The 18798-nt window shown below is 34.2% G+C and overlaps 1 protein-coding gene and 1 long non-coding RNA gene across 3 annotated transcripts in view; one reads left to right on the top strand and one right to left on the bottom strand.

Annotated features, from left to right (window-relative positions):
- The window catches only part of LOC105322853 (zinc finger protein ush), a 21176-nt gene extending 15843 nt beyond the window's left edge, over nt 1-5333 (bottom strand). The window contains exons 1-2 of one of the 2 annotated variants that reach the window (XM_011421751.4): nt 5179-5333; nt 1-103 (exon numbers count right to left, since the gene is read on the bottom strand). The exon at nt 1-103 is cut by the window's left edge and continues 68 nt beyond it. The gene's annotated coding sequence lies outside the window, so the exon portion shown is untranslated. Of the gene's footprint in view, nt 104-4201; nt 4409-5178 lie in introns of those variants that run through there. The other variant, XM_066078640.1, reaches the window with a different exon arrangement.
- Nucleotides 5334-8750: 3417 nt separating this feature from the next.
- Nucleotides 8751-10835, top strand: LOC136273657 (uncharacterized). The gene is made up of 2 exons (XR_010711848.1): nt 8751-9962; nt 10676-10835. It is a non-coding gene; the product is annotated as an uncharacterized lncRNA (long non-coding RNA).
- Nucleotides 10836-18798: the final 7963 nt, after the last annotated feature.

The raw sequence follows: 18798 nt of genomic DNA, 5'->3' as shown, positions 1-18798 counted from the left end.
CTGTATTGAACTCCCCGGCTAGAATACAAACATTGCACCTTGCATGCGTCGTGACCCGTCTACCTCGGACCGAGCCGTGCGCGATGAACTTCTTCACGGGTCACTGAAATGAATAAAGTCACTACATGTTTATACACATGCAATTTGTCTTCACTTTCAGTGGGGAATTTACGTCCGTGAGTTTTTAAAAGCATGAAGAGACAGTATTGTCATGTGCAGACTGTGTGGGTTTTTTTCTCTCTCTCTCTCTCTCTCACTGTTTTCCTGTTCGAGCGCTAGCATCGACTATACATACACATACAAGCCGGACCGATAGGGCGTCTGATAGCCAGATAGGCCCAATGTCGTTATCCTTGCTATAATCTAAGATCTTATCTTATCGAATTATCGGCTTTATCTTATGCCCCGGAGAAGAGTTTGAGGATATGACTGGTCTGGCCATCTTTAGCTTGGTACAATGGAAAAAATTCTTTGATTGTTTGTCTTCCTTTAGAGATAGGATTACTCTTAAAGTTTTCAAGATGCGACCTTCAGATAAATAGAAAGAGCCAATCATCAGCTGATTCACAGCATATATTTACATCAGATATACTTTAATAGTACTTATCACGAATGAATGCCAGGATAGAATATGATACTCGGGGGCAGGACACATAGCTAACTAAACAAACGTCCACCCTTCTTTTCTGTCCATTATCTTATCAAAACTGACGACTTTCTCTTTAATAATCCAATCTTTAAAAAGAAACTTCTAAGATTAGTAGTACGAAATGAAAAAAAAAATAACCCTCTTTCTCTCATTGCATATTATTGTAATTTCTATGCTTGGACAGGTATGGGTGTTATATTCAATAGCAGGTGCGCGCTTTGATATGTACAGCGCTTATTGTTCAGATAGCACACAGGGATGGAATCACAAAAAACAGCGCTAGGATGCAAAATGGCTTTCTCCCTATTGTGTTTCGCGCTGCTAACAAGACAGATAGTTTGCGTTTCCAAACCTTGCCTTCTTAGTAATTTTTCTTGATGTTTGAAATGCAGGCAACACATGTTTTACAAACCTCTTTTTTTTGGGGGGGGGGGGGGGGGGAGTGGTGGTAAAGTCAAAGATTTGTCAAATTCTTATGCGTACTATCTATCAAATTACAATATTATTTTCACCTTTTAATCGACCTAAAATCGACTTTACGGTGGCTGTTTGGTTATCTTCGAACTAATAAAAATTTTATGACAGCAAAGATGACTTTTACTTTTTAAGTGTTCGGGGCTTAAGACGGAGGGCAAACAAAATTTTCATGTATTATGAGTCAAAAAATTTTAATGTGAGGTCAAGCAATTACACAAATACAAGTTTATCAGTTTTATTATCTACCCCTTTATCGGTAATTGGCTACCATATCTATAGGTGTTAAAATATCCGCCACTCCCCTGGGGGAAATTTCGCACAGAATTTTGTGACAGCCAACAAGCTGCTCTAATTGACATAAGGAGGAGCAAGGTAACAATGCTAAAATACTAATGGAATATTAAAAAAACACAAACATCTTCCGCCCTATTTTGTTGCTATGTTATAGAAATATCAACAGGGAGACATATAGACGTTTTCAAACAAAATTCTTCACTCAACTTTTAGAAAACGACGAAAAGAGTGAAAAAAATCGATACATGTATTTTGTGTATGACACAACATCTGATGATATCCGATGGAGTGCATCGTTATCTGCCGGTCTACTGCTACTTCTTAATCTCCTCTATCTTGATAGAATTTCCTTGTAATCTTCAAATCAATACATACTATCAAGGTAGCAATCTATTCATGTCTATCTGTACCGCGTCACATCGACCTAAAGATCTTTTAGTTTTCCTGTTTTCTTGCTCTTCCTTTTCACCTGAACTTTTTCTTTTTTACATACTTTCTAATTTGACTTTTTAAAACACAGAAGATATTTGTGAGAGATAAAAATCAATACCGAATTTATCCACTGTTTTTTTTTTTAGGAAAAATACTTTCTGTTTTATGGAAGGGGGTGGTGGTTAAAGGCTTTATTGCCAAGAAGTACAAAACAAGTCCCAGCATTCAAATAAAGTTTTTAGGGATTTCGTTCGAAGAAATAATGACTCCACTCTTACAGTACCTCTCGAAAATTGGGGAAAAAATTTTTCCGATAACTATGATAATTTGATTTTCTCAATTAGGAGGACAATTTGTCCCTCATCCTTCTCTAAGTATTAAATGATCGATTGAATGCATTATGAACTGAGCTTATCTTATTTACTATCGCCAATCTTAAATCTGGTACACGACTAACGATCAAATCTCAAATATTTCTCCAACAAGGACATTGTGTGTAACCATTTTCTCAAAACAAACAGGGATAAGATTGCAAAAGCCATTGTTGCTTAGATATAAATGATGGCGGATATAGAAGATAACGTATATGATAAGATAAAATAATAGCACATGTAAGACCACGTGTGTCTAATTAGATATAAATATATATTACACGTGTGTAGTGTTTTTAATTAGAAGAAAAAAAACTTCCAATATTATCCTTAAAGTTTAATTGTGAAAAGATATTTACAACTTATATCCATTGATATCAAGATTATGTAGTCTTTTATTACATTGACTATACGAAAAACGTTTATGCGAATAAGATTTATTTGAATTTTATTTTTGATATTTTTTCAATCAATTATAATATATTTTCCATCGGTTGATTTCAAAATGCTCCTGTTTTCAGATTATTACAGTTATTTTTTATGTAAACCATTTGAAACCAAAGCAAATGAAACGGAACAAAATCAGGCATGCGCGCATAGTACTTAAGGACGTCATTTCTAGGTTCGTTTTCATTGGCTGAGTATGTTACGCATTAAACGTTTATATGCAACGATCTGTGCCTTATTGGTCATGCAGGCAACATATTGGACTATTCTAATCATTAAACCTAAAGAAAAAAAATCAGCTCTAATATCATATGCCCGAATATCATATTTCAAATGCGTTATAAAAGCTTTTTTTTCTTCTTCAAAAGTACAGTGTATAAACAAACTAACAGATTGCGCATTCTATATGACCCCCCCCCCCCAAAAAAAAAAAAAAAAACAACAAAAAATTAAAAAACAAAAAAACAAAACAAAGAAACTATCATAATCACCAACCAAAACAAGCAGAGACAACATAATTTCATTAAGTGCAATGTATTTAATACATAATTCGATTTCACTCAATTTACGCCAACAGTTTAACCAATGTCCATTTAAAAAGTCGTACATGAATATGCATTGTACATTGGTCAGGAGAGAAAGAAGGTATTTTTTCAGCGCACAAGTCAACAATAAATACATTTTTATTATTTGACCATGCAAGAACTTTTTATTTTTCCACCGTATTCATTTCTAGTGTTTAGCATCTAAATGCAAATTAATATCAACGGAGAGATGATGAGGTATAGGGCTTTGCCCGAGCGACAATCGTGATGAGGTGCACACTGCGGGAGACAGCTCAAAGATGTGTGATAACATCTGAACCGGTTGAATAACAGTCACAAACCAATTCTAATTTCAGATAAAAAAGCGAGTTCTTATTTCTGATAAAACACGAAAGTTGATTTACTAGTAAAAGATAATATTTTAACAAATATGGATGTATTTTATTCCGCGCCTGTTTCGAGGCGATAAACTGTCGGTGCGGTGGAACTATCTCTTTCTTCCCCTGATAATGTAGACAAGGTGACATTTTCCTGCGCCCGATACGAGAGAAGGGGAGACGTATTCTCTAATGACTGTACCGGGGAGATAAGATGAATTGATACCGAAGCCCCATGGGGAATATAAGAACCAATCATCACGGGAACCTCCCTATATATATAAGGAAGAAGTGGTCACGTCCAAATTACATAATAACCTCAGACAAAATACAGACGATAACGTGGAATCTTAAAAAAAATATTCACCCGCGAAATTTAAACGACTGCAAACATTGCATTTCGTTGGGTTTTTTTCCCCATTTGAACGAATGTAAGGAAATAGCATCCGGCTCACAAATACCGGTAATTGAAGGAAACAAACCCTTTGAATAATTCCCCAAATTTGGTCAATGAATGAAATTTCATATAAAGATTAAATAAGCAAACTATTTTTCTTGCAATGAAAATCATTGAAAAAGTGGAAAAAACTGTAAAACAATAAAACATACCTTATTCACCAAAACTATGCAGTCGTCTGCAAAACCTCGATCTGTGTATTGTTTAATATAAAGTTGGGAACCTTCTGTGATAGAGGGGTGAATTCCAATCTAAGTCTATCTTATATTAAACCCGATACAGATAGTCTTAACACGTCACCAAATCATTCATTAAAGTCATTAATGCATTTGCGCTAGATAAAGCTGTTAGATATCTGATTAATTCCGAGCAAGGCATCGACTTGTCTATCAATACCACTGCATGTGACCGTTGGGCCACAAACCAAGGATTCCGATGATTCGGCCGATAACATTGTTGGCTTTTCATTCGTCCTCCCTCGGATAATCATCGATTGAACGATGGTCAGGCAAGATGGTTGTAATATAAAGTGATAAACTGTGAACATATTCCGTGTATATCAAAAAACCAAGTGTATACACGAGTACGCTTTGATAGAGCGCCTTATCAAGGCCAGCCGTTAATTAGAATGACAAAAGTTAAAATCCATTATAATCCGAAGATATAATTGATTTTGACGGTAATCTCGGCTGTCTGAATTAAACGTTATAGGGCAAATATTCAGCAATTTGAGATACGTCTATGATTTGGCAAACAAATCGCGATCAAATTTTTTTTTAATTTTGGATCTAGATACCCCAACTGGCTAAAAGGCAAAATATATCAAATCGAAGGAATCACTTAAATGGTATCGGTGTTAACGGGAGGAGAGACGGACGGACATTCAGGCAATAAACAGACAGAGAGACAGTCAAAATGGTCTGTATTCAAATTGTGTCGATACAGGTTATGATATTGATGCTATAATTCGAACATGGGATACACTCTAAATAGATGTACATATATAACAGAGATACCGGTATTCTATAACATGGTTAAACACAAGACCAATTTCAAGAAGAGATAAAGACTCATATCATTTTTGTTAGGACAATAATTATACAAAAATGGTAGGAAAAAAATGAGATACCTGGTTTTTCTGCAGCTGTGACAGTGGAATGAGGTGGTACGCAAGTCTTTGCTGGGTCCGCAGTACCACTGCTTTTGATATCATTAGAAAGTTCATCTTATCGTTAGAAGACGGGGCATTCAATTTTAAGATAGCCTTATCGCTGTCATATTTACTTATCTGAGCTAGAGGTTCGGGATCACTTGTCCTTTTTAGATAAGTTTTATAGCGTATTGATATATTGCCTGGTCCTTGTCGAACCTCGATACTAGCTGGCCAAGCGGTGATAAGGAAACAGATAGCGTAGGAATATTTCTGTATCACCGATACCAGGCGGAGATACAGATCTCCCCTAAAACCAGGACAGTTTTGGCGCCGTGTACCTGATGCCGATATCAATGGTTATCGCTGAAATGAATTCTTTATCTCAGGTGTTTCTGCGATATGTCCAGTCTCGCCTGTTATTCTTTGTTCCAGAAAAAGAAGAACGAGAACACTAGAAAAAAAACCCCCACACACATTTAGAATAAAACCCAATCCTGTCAGTTTCTGATCATTGAAAGATTCCCTTTGATATGTAATGTTTTAGTAGGACAACCTGACTGTCGGATAAAGCGATGCAGGTACACAAACAAGTCAACTGTATATTGATTTTAATTAAGATCCCATTTATATGGGTTGCAAAGATTAAAACTCAGATTCTTCAATGTTTTACTTTAAAATGATATCCCATTTCCTGATCTGATCGTTTTTTAGATTATATATTATCAAAAATTTTTATATAATTGTTTTGCAACATAATTATAGTAATACATGTACTTCCTCGTGTGATGAAGATTCGTTTTAATTCAAACTGTTGATGGCTTCATCCTAAATCAAAGAAAGGGATATCCATGGGCTTACTGCAACTGGCAAATCCGTTGTTAAAAGTCTACATTGCATACAGTTGTTACAAAATGTTTACGGTAACTTTCTCCAAAACACATTCCAATACTAAAGTTTCCCGTAGTTAGGAGACCTAGTTCACCCATTACACAAACCCACTTGACGTTGGATATAATTATACATGTAGCTCTATAGTCATGTACAATGGAGTGTATGAGTTTTGGATTGTGATGTTATTTGTGCAATAACAGTGGTATAAGACACATTTTGCTTTGACTCTTCTTCCAAATAGGTTCATATGTATGACATCAGGACGTCACGTGACATATGCTTTGATCTCATCAATGGCATAGTGAGTACTGATTTATTGAAAACAACTTGTCTTTAAATATGAAATTATAAAATAAGTGGTCATATGACCTTGTGACAAGTAAGCTAACAGTAATTTAAATGACAAATTGTCAGCATTTTTAATTAATTTCAGAAAGGTGACGTCATAATGTCATTTTATGATCGGTAGCCAATCAGGGTACTGCATTCAGAAATTATAGACTCTTTTAATTTAAGAAGTATTTTATTCAAGTATATAGATACATTGAAATGGATTGAACAGCAGGCATAATGCCTATTTATGTTCTCTCCTGAACATCCTATAGACTCTTTTCATTACCTATACATGTTACGATAGTAAATCAAAAAGTGTATATCATTTAATTAACTTATTTTGATTTGACAAGCACTTTAAAGAGCGATGAAAGAATGGGAACAAACTCAGTCACAGGTTTTTAAACCAACAGTTAGTGTTGATACTTCGAAATGTATTCTACTATTGAATACTACATTGATTATAGTTTACTGCATAAAAAATAAATTAAGATTCTCCCCTATGGACGTTACACAAGTTAAATTTCACTACAAGAAAAATTTGCTTTAAGGAAACCTCTTGAAGTAGATTAATGCTCGACCCGTAATTGTTTCTCTCCGAATCAATGTCAAAACTAAATTATCTAATGCGTGCAATTATTATTTTTTTATGCCTTTTTACTAAAAATAATGTTTTGATTAGTGCACAGTCTTTAAAAATGCATTTACGTTAGAGTTTTGGTGACATGTTGCAACAAAGAAGGATGCTTTGTGTCCCTACAATTTCCAGGGTCTTACATTGTGCATCTAAGTAGTGCATGCTTACGTCACAAACAGACGATCAACAATATAATGTTGGAGATTAAAAGATGTTTATCACTTCACAATATTGACAGATATACAAATTTATCATCGATCATAATTTATAGAAGAACAATTTCTCTACACTTCAATTGTACATGCAACATCTGTGACATCTGGCCTTGGTGTTCGCAGAAAAGATATGCATCGTCATTTCTTATAGTATCTAAAACCTATTGCGGTCAGGCAATGTTAATGGGTTCCGAAATAATTGTTAATGAGGAAAATAAATCAAATATAAATTATGATCTATCAAACATAATTACATGATCTTTAAGATGTAAAATGTTTTGGAAACACCCGGACAAAATTAATGACTTTACTTGAATAAATAACATTTAAGTTATCCCAGCGTAAAAAAATGTTCTAACAATGATTTCTTGCATAATTATTTAGACTCGTGGCTAGGGAACAAAACAAAATTAATTGAAGATTTACAAATGATTAAATCCTTGCTAAAATGGTAAGCTTTTAAGATGATCATATCATATGACTCTTTTGTGTCTCTAATTAGATGTTCTTTTTTTGCATTGTATCTAAATTTACTCAAGGAGAGATCATTAGAAAAATGCACGCACTGCCATCAGTGACATCATTTACAAAGATAACTAATCTCAATCAATACCGCAACCCCCTTGTTATACAACAAAATGAATATAACATTGACAAAATCTTGTCAAACGCATTGCCTACCTTTATTCTTCATTCTAATTGGCAATACAGTAAAACACAGTTATAGCGAACACGCTCTTAATGAATTGACGCTTGCAGCGAAGTGATTTTCATTCTCTGTGACATCATCATATGTTGTAAACTTGACGGATATAACGAATTACGCTTATAACGAAAGAAAAATCGTCCGTCCCTGACACTTCATTATAAGCTTGATATTTGTAGCTCAAAACACTTCGTCCTTTATATGGTCGTGTTGAGAACATTCTAATATAATCAAGAAACAATCAACTACAACACGATACAATAAAATGTTGAGATCTTTTAAAAGCGTTCCTATTTTATTTGTATTTATTAGTTTGAAAAGAAAACTAAAGATACTATTTTTTTTTATTTTAAAAATGATAGCTTCACCCTTGGTAAGTAGTGTTCTTGTCATCGGAAGAAACCAATAACACTTTATTGAATTAGTTGAATTTAGATTTACTACTTCTTGAAAAGGTATAAGTTTTAACGTAAAATTAATACAACACGTGTTTTTTTCCAGGGGCACTCTTAATAGGTAAAAGTCATTTTTTTACGTTACTTTAGTAAGGAAACGAAATAACTTCCCCCTAAAATAAATACTAGTAAAAAGAATAGAATAAAATAAGGAAGAACAGAGGCAATAAGGAACCAAATTGCATTTTGTCAATGAAACGCGATATTGCACCTAGGAGCCGCCATATTGATTTCCCGGCATGGTGGTCACGTGACACATATAGCATGGGAAGCACCGCTATAGGACCGGGTATTGTGTTTTTATAAAGACATCTAACGACAGAGCACCCAATATAGAGAAATCTTCATCGACATAAAGAGAGGAGGAAGGTAAGACCACAAAGATAACCCAGAAAACTCTGGATCTTAGAAACCGATGTCATAATAAAAATCGCCACGGCAAGACGGGTTCCTGGTCCTATATGGTCGAGTGGAGGACAAGTCGATGTAATCAAGAAACAATCAACTACAAAACATTTCCTGATAATTTGTTTAATTCTATACAATTTAAGGAAGATAGTATCGGGCATTCTCCTTATTGGTAATGAAATTCAAATTCCCTGCCAGTTTTTATTTCACCGTAGCGCCACGATACCATCAAATATACCTCATTACTGCTTTCCAAACTCACCAAAATCTTACAAAAGTCGTGAAAAATGGCAGACGAACTTCCATCACGACGTCATCACTCAGGATGAATGTTTTCCGTATTCGTCCTTGTAATGAGACTTTCGTTAAAAATGGATTTGATTATTCACCCACTTAAACATAGAGGATAGTAGGTGTAGCGCTGTGATCAGATTACGGAAGATTGCATCGGGACGGTTTCTAGTATGAGAATGACAAGTGCCGTACTCATATTATTAATTGAATTCGATGATACTGCAATTCAACAATGGAGAACCGAGAAAAAAGTCTCCCGGCTCCGATCACTCAATCGGATGCGGAATCTGAGGGTAATTTGTTATCGGGAGAAGATCTGACGGATGCTGTATTTATTTTACATACTCTTTCGTTCATGTTCCTATCTCGCCATCTTATTTCCATGACTACCAAACGAAACAATACTCTTTTGGGACAGATAACAAAAGATTTCTCCGATACGCGGCGCCTGATCGATCACGTGATAAGATAGTCCCAATGATAAGCTCCCTCAGTCGGCGAAATCGATGTCGATAAGACGATTGCACATAAATGAAAAAGATGGCGGAGATAAGTATGCTGGGGAGAAATTTCCATATAGTCCAATCAATACCAACTTTAGATGTAGGGTGCGATATCGAGGCTGATATCCGTTTTGGTAAAAATTGAATATTGGAAAACCCAAGCAAACCCAAAGAAGATAACGAACTGAGCAGTTGGGACGGGGACTTCAAACGTATGCAGCGTCATGCTCCAACAAAGGCTTGAATTACCTACTGTCGAGTTGAACATGTTAAGTAACTACATGATTGGCTGGAAATGCTACATATTAGGAATCTACGGTAGTGATTAAATTTATCAGATCCCCTTTTTTACCGGTAAAAGAACGAAAAGAAACCCAATATGTATGAATTGCTATTGCTGTTTCAGTTGTTAAACAATTGAAAAGGGTGTTACTTACAAAAACAATTTTGATGTTAAGGAATTACAATAGAAATATGAAACACGGTTTGCGTTGGCGTTAATAACTACACTGTATAATGGCCATATGCAAGTTTCATGGTACGCATGTTTAACTATAACCCAAATGATATTTACTTCAATGTTTTTGTACTTTTTGAAATAGTTCATCATGCATTTGTTAGTACATTTATTATTCCCTTTGAAGTTCGTTTAGTTTTGGGTCACAGTTTTCTCCTAAAAAATTATCATTTAGTCGCAAATTACATGCAAGTATAAAAAAGACTCTTTTGTGGTGCTAGCAGTGGGTTGCCTTGATAGAATTATACAGCATACATGCATTTATACCACTGAACACGACTGTAGAAAGTCTGTGGTTGAAAGTTTTAATCGATCAGTTATAGATGCAAAACACGAACATGTAAATGGGTGTTGTACATATAAGCATGGCCTGGGAACGTCGACATGCACTTGATATTTCTGGGAGGTTCGATCTAGATCCAATCTACAGATAATCAGTTACATTTCTCGTATTTTTGTTTCTCTTTGATGTTTTAAAAATCGTTGGAAATATGTTTTTGTTATTTTTTTGTAGAATTCTTCGCTCTCTGGGGTCCATGATATTCCGAGATTACACTTCGAACATTTACCTTGCCGGGCCGGGGGAGTTTGGTGGGATAATGTAACGCTATCACAAACCTCTACTTGTTTTTCAATTACTTATATCTTTTCTTAGATAAAGAGGATGCTTATGAGATATTTTTATCATTTTTCATCAATTCTTACAGATACAGTTTAATCTCCTTTTCCCTTGAAAATATTTTGACTGAATTTATCATTACCTATCTAAATCAAAAACTGATTTTTAAAGGTTTGAGATATTACTACTGTAACATAAATGCTACGTTTGATTTAAAATAAAATTATTTTTGAAATTATTTTATTTCCCAGTTGCATTTCTCTCGTATGAATCACTAACACTCTATCATTCACAATTAAAACTTGTGCAGGTACATGTACGTGCATCAGGCATATGGCACCCCACCCCCTCCCCATATTCTTTTTTTTTTTACCGATGTCTGCATGCATTTGTACATGTATACCCTGCACGCTTACTCTGTCGTGTCTGTTAACAAATAGTTATATGAATTACATATATGTAGTTGAAATTAAGTTGCGATGTCTCCAAATTATCTCTAACAACTCTTACTTAAACTTGTCCAATTAAATGTCGATTCTGTGTCATAATGTGTCCCACATGGTTTACTGGCATCTGAATTGTGTACACATACGTTGCATTTTTTTCTTTAGAAAATTATAACAACAATAAATGAGTGTAAAGGGGAATGGTGAACTTTATCAAACAAATGTAGTCAATTACTTGAGATGAAATGCATGTTTTTTATAATATAATTTTGTGAATGTATGTAATTATATATAATTATCATTTTACTACATACATTAGAATATCCATTAAAAGTTTGGGTTGTAAATAAAATTGAATTTAAATCTGTTGTTCAAAATCGCTAATGATAAAAGAAAATGTCACGTATATCATTAATAATGCAATCAAATACATTTTTGTAAAATGTTCGGGTTAAAATTCATCAACGTTATTTTTTTTTAAATAAATGATAATTCATAATATCATTTGATAAAACGCGGGGGTTTAGTGGACAAAGCCGTATCTAAAAATGTTAAATCTGATATTTAAATTTAAACCAATTGAACTTTGACGATGTATCTATCTATCTATCTATCTATCTATCTATCTATCTATCTATCTATCTATCTATCTATCTATCTATCTATCTATCTATCTATCTATCTATCTATCTTTCTATCCGTTTTAACTATCTATCCGTTTATTTATCTATCCGTATTATCAATCTGTCTGTCTATTTTTCTAAAATTATGTTATTTTTTGTACATGCACCCGGAAGAAAACGTGACAATAATTGTAAAATAAACATTTTATATACTGTACCGTTATGTTTGTCGCAATATACCTGTATTACATAACTAAAGAAAATTGAAAATATATTTTCAATTTTCTGAAATAATGTCCCCATCCCCCCCCCCCCCCCCAAAAAAAAAATCTTATTATTTATTCTTTGTGCTGGGGCCCATAAAGCATAAGGCATTAAAGCGACATCTGTGTTTCTCAGCTGACGACATATTTTGCACCATGCACCATGTCCCTTCCTGATCTTTTACTGTTCGTCCCCCGCGTCTCTTATGATCGCACCTGTTTCCCTTCGAGCTGGAGTCCAACTTAGGGCCACCCTATACGTATATGTAGGTATTTCCGATCTTTCTATTCTTAAGACAAGTCTAAGCCAGTATCATAAACACTTTTGTTTTGGCCTCATATTGCAGCTGTTTTTCTGTGTTTGTCAGCTGACGACATATTTTGCACCATGCACCAAGTCCCTCCTCGGTTTTCTACTGTTCGCCCCCCCTCCCCCCAACGTCTCCAATGATCGCACCTGTCTCTCTTCCTGCTGGAGTCCAGCTCAGGGCTAACCTATACGATCCTTCGATTCTTAAGACATGGCTTACCCATTACAATATACATTCTTTGTTTTGGTCTCATATCGATGATGATGTTTTCTGTGGAAAAAAAATTGTGTCTGTGTTACGAATAGCTTTGTGTGATCTTCCATGACACCTTCAAAGTTTGGTTACCATAGAATTAAGAAGACGTACACACGAAACGGTTCTTTTGAAAAATCCTTAATTTGATTTTGGATTTATAATTGTCGATAATTTCAAGTCGTTGTTGTTTATTATAATTCACCGTCCACGGTGTCTCCTCCATTGCTTTCCAGCTAAACTGCCGTCTCGTTTCCTACCACTGTTGTTGTATAGTTGTTGGTAACTGTTACTTTTTTTGTCTACATTTGCATTTATCTGTTTGTATGTTTTCCTTTATTAAATCAGTGATTTGTTTCCCCGAATAACCATTTTACGAGTTAGTTTTGATACAGTATACTAGTAGTAGTAGTAATAGTGGTAGTATACATGTATACAGTAAATTTTAAATCTCGTCATTTTTCTTGGCAATAGAAGTCGGTTTACACGTTTCCCATATAAAGGATACTTGAATATATAGTTGTGCCGTCTATACATGCGTTCATTTCTCCATATACTTAAATTCAATCAATGAAAACAATCAAGTAATTATATACATAACAAGAACCTTTCCCCACCCACGTCTCGATGGAACCAATTATGAATGAATTGGGTGGTTACTAAAGTAAAAATGTATACGACAATGGACAACTTTAATAAATTAGAACCATTTCATTTGATTGTAAATAAATAATGATTTTTGTTGTTATACGATGTCAATAGTAGTAATCTTTTGTGAATTCATTATGATCGACCTGGATACAAAACAGTGAAACACATCACCAAAAAATTGTAATAAAGAATCAAAACAATTTAAGGAATCCAATAAAATATTCTATTTTTATGAATCTTTCAAAAAAATTTGATATAAAAGATCTAATACCTGTTTTAAAAAAAAATAATCATCGGTAGAACAAAGAATGCAGCATAAACTATTAAGAATTCAAAATAAAAATCATTGCGACAGATATTGCAGATTTCTTTATGGCCTGACGGGTTATCATGTTATACTAGGCTCTAAATAAAACGTTCTGACTCTATTACCTATCAGGGTTGATGTATGGAAACCATATACTTGTAAACGTTGTGATTTGGGCGATGAGGTGATAGACTCTAAACATTTTTTTGATATACTCATCTATCGAGATGCACCAAGCCGGGATCAAGATCGGGGGTTGAGTTATACAATACGCGTGCGAGAAATCTTCACTTTTGCACGGCAGTTTTGGTCCATGGGAATTGAGCAATGGCGTGTAGGTGTTTGAAGCTGTACATAATACCACACAAACGATTAACTTTGATGAATGTGATGACACAGATCTAGATATATTGATCCTCATGAGAAAATAGTGTTGTTTAATAAAATTACGTTATCTAGTTACCAAAGCTGTTATAATTTTAGCTTATCTGTAGGTTTAATTTTAATGCCTTCTGAATTATACGTACGGCATTAGGGCTTTAGATTGTTTCATGGATAGATTTCAAATGTTGCAAATTGATGTTCTGTTACAGTTGTTTCCATATTATTTATTATACTGCTACCCCCCGCCCCCAAATAAATCAGCAGACTGATCAAATTGATTAAAATACTGTGAAAATTTGCGATATATTTTTATAATATCGATTAAAAAATTTGCATGAATTCGAAAAACGATAAAATGTCACACTTTTCATCAACGTCTTTAAGGAAGTTCTCCGCGACAAAATGAATAAAAAATTCATAGTTAATCAAATCAGCTAAGTAAATATTACTGCCCTGTATTGTAAATTTGAGTTTACTATAAATGGGTTTGCAAAGTTTTACTTTACAATATACAATATGAAATAATGTGTTTTATGGCTAAAGCCTATTGTCCAACGGTTTTTTTTCATTTTTTCGTTTTCAATAATTATTGAAATCAATTATCTGTAATAAGCACATGCACAGTAAAATAAAAATGGCAATAACTGTATATTAAATATTGTTAATGACATCTGAATTAGTATGAATGAAATGTTAGAATTTTGTTGTTCAGCAGAATCGTTACGCACATAAATCAATTGCAGAAATAATGTCGTAGAAAACCAAATTTTAGAATAAATCATTGATTTTGTTAAATGAACGATGATGAGACAATAAAAGGGAAAAAATTCATATTATCAGCCATGAAACATAACTAAAATTAAATGTGTGTGTCACTAGGAGATATTTTTCACATTTTTAACAAATTCAGCAACATATGATATCTTTATGGGGAAAAAAGCGATGTGCATCCTAATTCTTAGGTGAACTTGGGCTGTAAGTGAAATTCACCCAAGATAAGTAGAAATTGCACAAGAAATATCGAAATCAAAGACGCCGCGATAACCAGTTTCGTACCTCCCAATGTAATCAACACACATGCAGGGATGAGAACCAATTTATTTTGATTCGTTATCACAAAAGCTCGTCCCCTTATCTTCTTCATTCTCTTCACGGGAAAAAAATCTTAAATTTTATGTAAGAGTGAAAACAATAAAGCTCCGATCTTTTTCGGTGATTTTTGTCGGATGACAAATGATGTCTGAACTAGCAGGTTTCAGGGGGAGATAACTGTTTAGGTGACCCGCTTGAGGTACGAAACACTAAATATATAGAAAATATTATTGATTCTAGAGATAGAGTGAGCGCCATGGAGCATAAGATAACGGCGTGCCACGATTCGACGATTGTTGATAAATTAAAGAGCCTCCTAACTTAATCCAAAAAAGATAATTTACGATAAACTTTTGAAAAAAATCGTGAAATGCGAAATCGTTTTAAAATATCAAAATTTTCTACAGGGAATCAACCGATGTTAGATCTTTGAAATATGTGTTGATAAGAAAAATGTTTGGTAAGATTTCTAAAATTGATTCCGTTCAAGCACCTGTATATCTCACTAAAAATCGAGTAATAATTTTCAGAGAGAAACAGATAATTTCAAAATTTGAAGATTATTTGGTGATTAAGGACGCAAGTACACCCCAGTGGCTTTCTGTGTACGACATAAAAGAGAACAGACTTATTCACATCTGAAGAAACCCCCGATAAGGCACAGAGATACGTAATGTTGTTGCGTTGTTTGAGAATCGTTAACTTGATAACACTCGATCATTTTTAAATTTTATTAATCATCAGATTTTTCATAATTTATATATAATTTTGATTTAAACTTTCCGCATTTTATGTGTGTCTAATCTTAAAATATTGTACTGTATAAATTTCTGGTAAAAATTTACAGTCATAGACGTATGTTAAACATACTAAAATCTGTACAATTCAAATCTTATCAGATATATAAAATTTAAGGCGTAAAATAAGGAATGATGAAATTATTGTTAAAGTTAAAAGTTTTAAAATCCTTCTCCGTGTCTGCCATTAGGCGCGTATGGCCAGTACTTATCCCCAGTTTCCGTGATGCTGAGCGGATGAGTCATTAACTCCCCCTGGATGGGACACTAGTCCATCGCAGGTTTACCCCCAGCGTAAGCCGGTACCCAATTTTAGCTGGGTGGACTGGGACAATTAGATAAAGTGCCTTGTCTAAATGCACAACACACAACATCAAGTGACCAGAGCGGATTGAACCAGCGACCTTTCGGTTCCTGGCCTAACGCCTATGACCACTGAGCCATGTGCTTCACTGATGATGAAATTATTGACTGTCTTTTACATACCAGTATTTATATCTGATTGTTCGGCGTAAAGAATGTGTAAATCTCTAATCGGAGAAATTTTTTAAAAACAATTTTGGATTATATGAATAGGTATACGTACAACATATACATGTACATATATAAAAGACAGACCCTTTGTCGTGTATAATTAATATAAATCTATACCCGATTGACCAATAAAAATCGGAAAATGCCTATGTGCGGAATAAATTTTAAAAGATGACCATATGTCGTTGTAAATAATAAATCAATGGGAATATTAATTTCAGGCATCAAATATTTATAATGCACAACAATTACATGTTTAGTTTTGTGCAAGTAGTGATCGTGGAGGAAGCCGGGAAATGAAAGTTATATTTTCCTTGGGGATGGAGGGGAACTACTTTTGATAAGATTTATCCGTTGTCATATAATTTGCATGCTGATATTTAATTCCATAACATTTTCTGAACCTACAAGAGGGATTTATAAATTTAGAACAGCAGCAAAGATGTTACTTATTTTCAATGATAATTTTTTGTTGTTTCGTACATGTAGTGTATGAAATAAATGCACCTAACCATATCAAGTTAAAAAAAAATGCTTTGGTCATTGATAGATTCTTTGTAGACAAAAAAGAAACGGTAGGAATCTTATTGTTTACAGAAATTAAAACTCATAATAGCGTTGAATACACATACAGGTACCAATGATATTGTGTATAGAGTTATAGAAGCCATATTTTGTTGTATTATAAGATTACGTTCGCATCATCTGCTCAGATGATCCCTAAGCTTGGGTTTCCGGAGTTCCTTCAGATATAAATCAGGCGAGCTATGCAGATTTTTATTTATGCAGTGTAGATTGTCAGGGCTAATTACTTCTAATTATAATCACCAGGCAGAATATTAAACTGTAAGCCATCCATCTCGTTATCTAGATCCTGTATGGCGGATTCCGAAATACATGTACACCAAAAATATACAGCCTCCCTTTACTACATGTGCACACCTAAAATTTTCTAACTTTAGGAAAAATGTTTGCAAATGTTGGTAAAAAAAAACAATACTGTATCTAACATTAGCAAGGTCGTCCGACATCGAGCGTGCTTGATTTGAAAGAGAAAGAACGAGATTTCCATCTCGTTCGTTCGTACAGCGCTGTTTTCCCATCTTTCTCTCCTATCAACATAATCCCTGTCTGAGTTGATATCATCCGATTTCTCTGCATTTCATCGATATAATCTCATTTTTCCAGGTACAGATAAACACGCATGATGAGTCTTTCATCTATCACAAAATAGGCTTTTTTTTTATTCCTCCCGATCTTTTGGTCGATAATCACTTTATTTCTTTACGGTAATATGGTCCATCGCACAAAACAAGGGAAAAAAACATACTTGCAAATATATAAAATACTAGTATGCCATAGAAAGTATTGTATTTGAAGAACACTATTCCGATGATTTCTTTGTCTTTAGCGCCTTTAAAATTTTAAACAGTACATTTTTTTTATTCGTTGATTTATTGAAACACATATTTCCTGGGAGAGGTATAGTGGGATGGGGAATGTATTCTTTTTGTTAAAAACGATGGACCTTTTAAAAAGAAATTGTTTCAAGTTGTCCTTTCCAATATATTTCGTTTTATCAAATAAAATATACAACATGATTACTTTAAAGTGTAGTCATGTTGTATACTTTATTTGATAAAATGAAATATATCGCAAAGGACAATGTTCATATACATGAAGGAGTAAATATAAAATTGGTATTTTGATATTTTGAGAACTTTAATCATCCATTTCTTGTTTACGTGCTTATTTCGGTCGTAGTTATTCTGTTATTCTTATTGAATAAAGAAAACGCAGGCTATGTGTTAGTAAACTACTTGAAGTGTACTGATAGGGACTCAAAACATCATAGGGGTAAGTACAATCGGTGTTACTAACAGTCGTATAAGTGCTTGTTCCCAATGAGCAAAACAGTTATAGCTACCAATGAAATCTGTTTAATGAATCGACGTTAAAAAACTCCGTAATTACAAGCAATTATATCAGATATCTTTTTTTATGTTCATTGAAATGTGTTTATCTACAGCCGAGAGATGTCCATAGATCGATTTCTAAAATGGTGAAAACCGTAGCATTATAGGACTACATATTTAAAACATCCTCAGAATTTGGGAGGGAGGTTTGGTTTTTGCTTATTAACGATTAACCATTCCTTATCAGCGCTGGCTCGCTTGATGGAGGAGGGGGTATCTCTCGGGGGGCAAGCACACCTGTGATATTAAACCCAGGGATTCATTGTCTCATCTGGTGGCCAATGATTGTTCTGTATCAGTGGACTGCAGGCATCCAGCAATCTTGCTACCCTCTCTGATAAAAAACGCAATCATTTGTACAATATCGCAACAATACATGAAG

This window comes from Magallana gigas, chromosome 3, assembly GCF_963853765.1.
Source record: "Magallana gigas chromosome 3, xbMagGiga1.1, whole genome shotgun sequence".
Taxonomy (NCBI): domain Eukaryota; kingdom Metazoa; phylum Mollusca; class Bivalvia; order Ostreida; family Ostreidae; genus Magallana; species Magallana gigas.
Note: the sequence above shows the minus strand (reverse complement) of the source record. Positions and strands in the feature narration are given on the sequence as shown.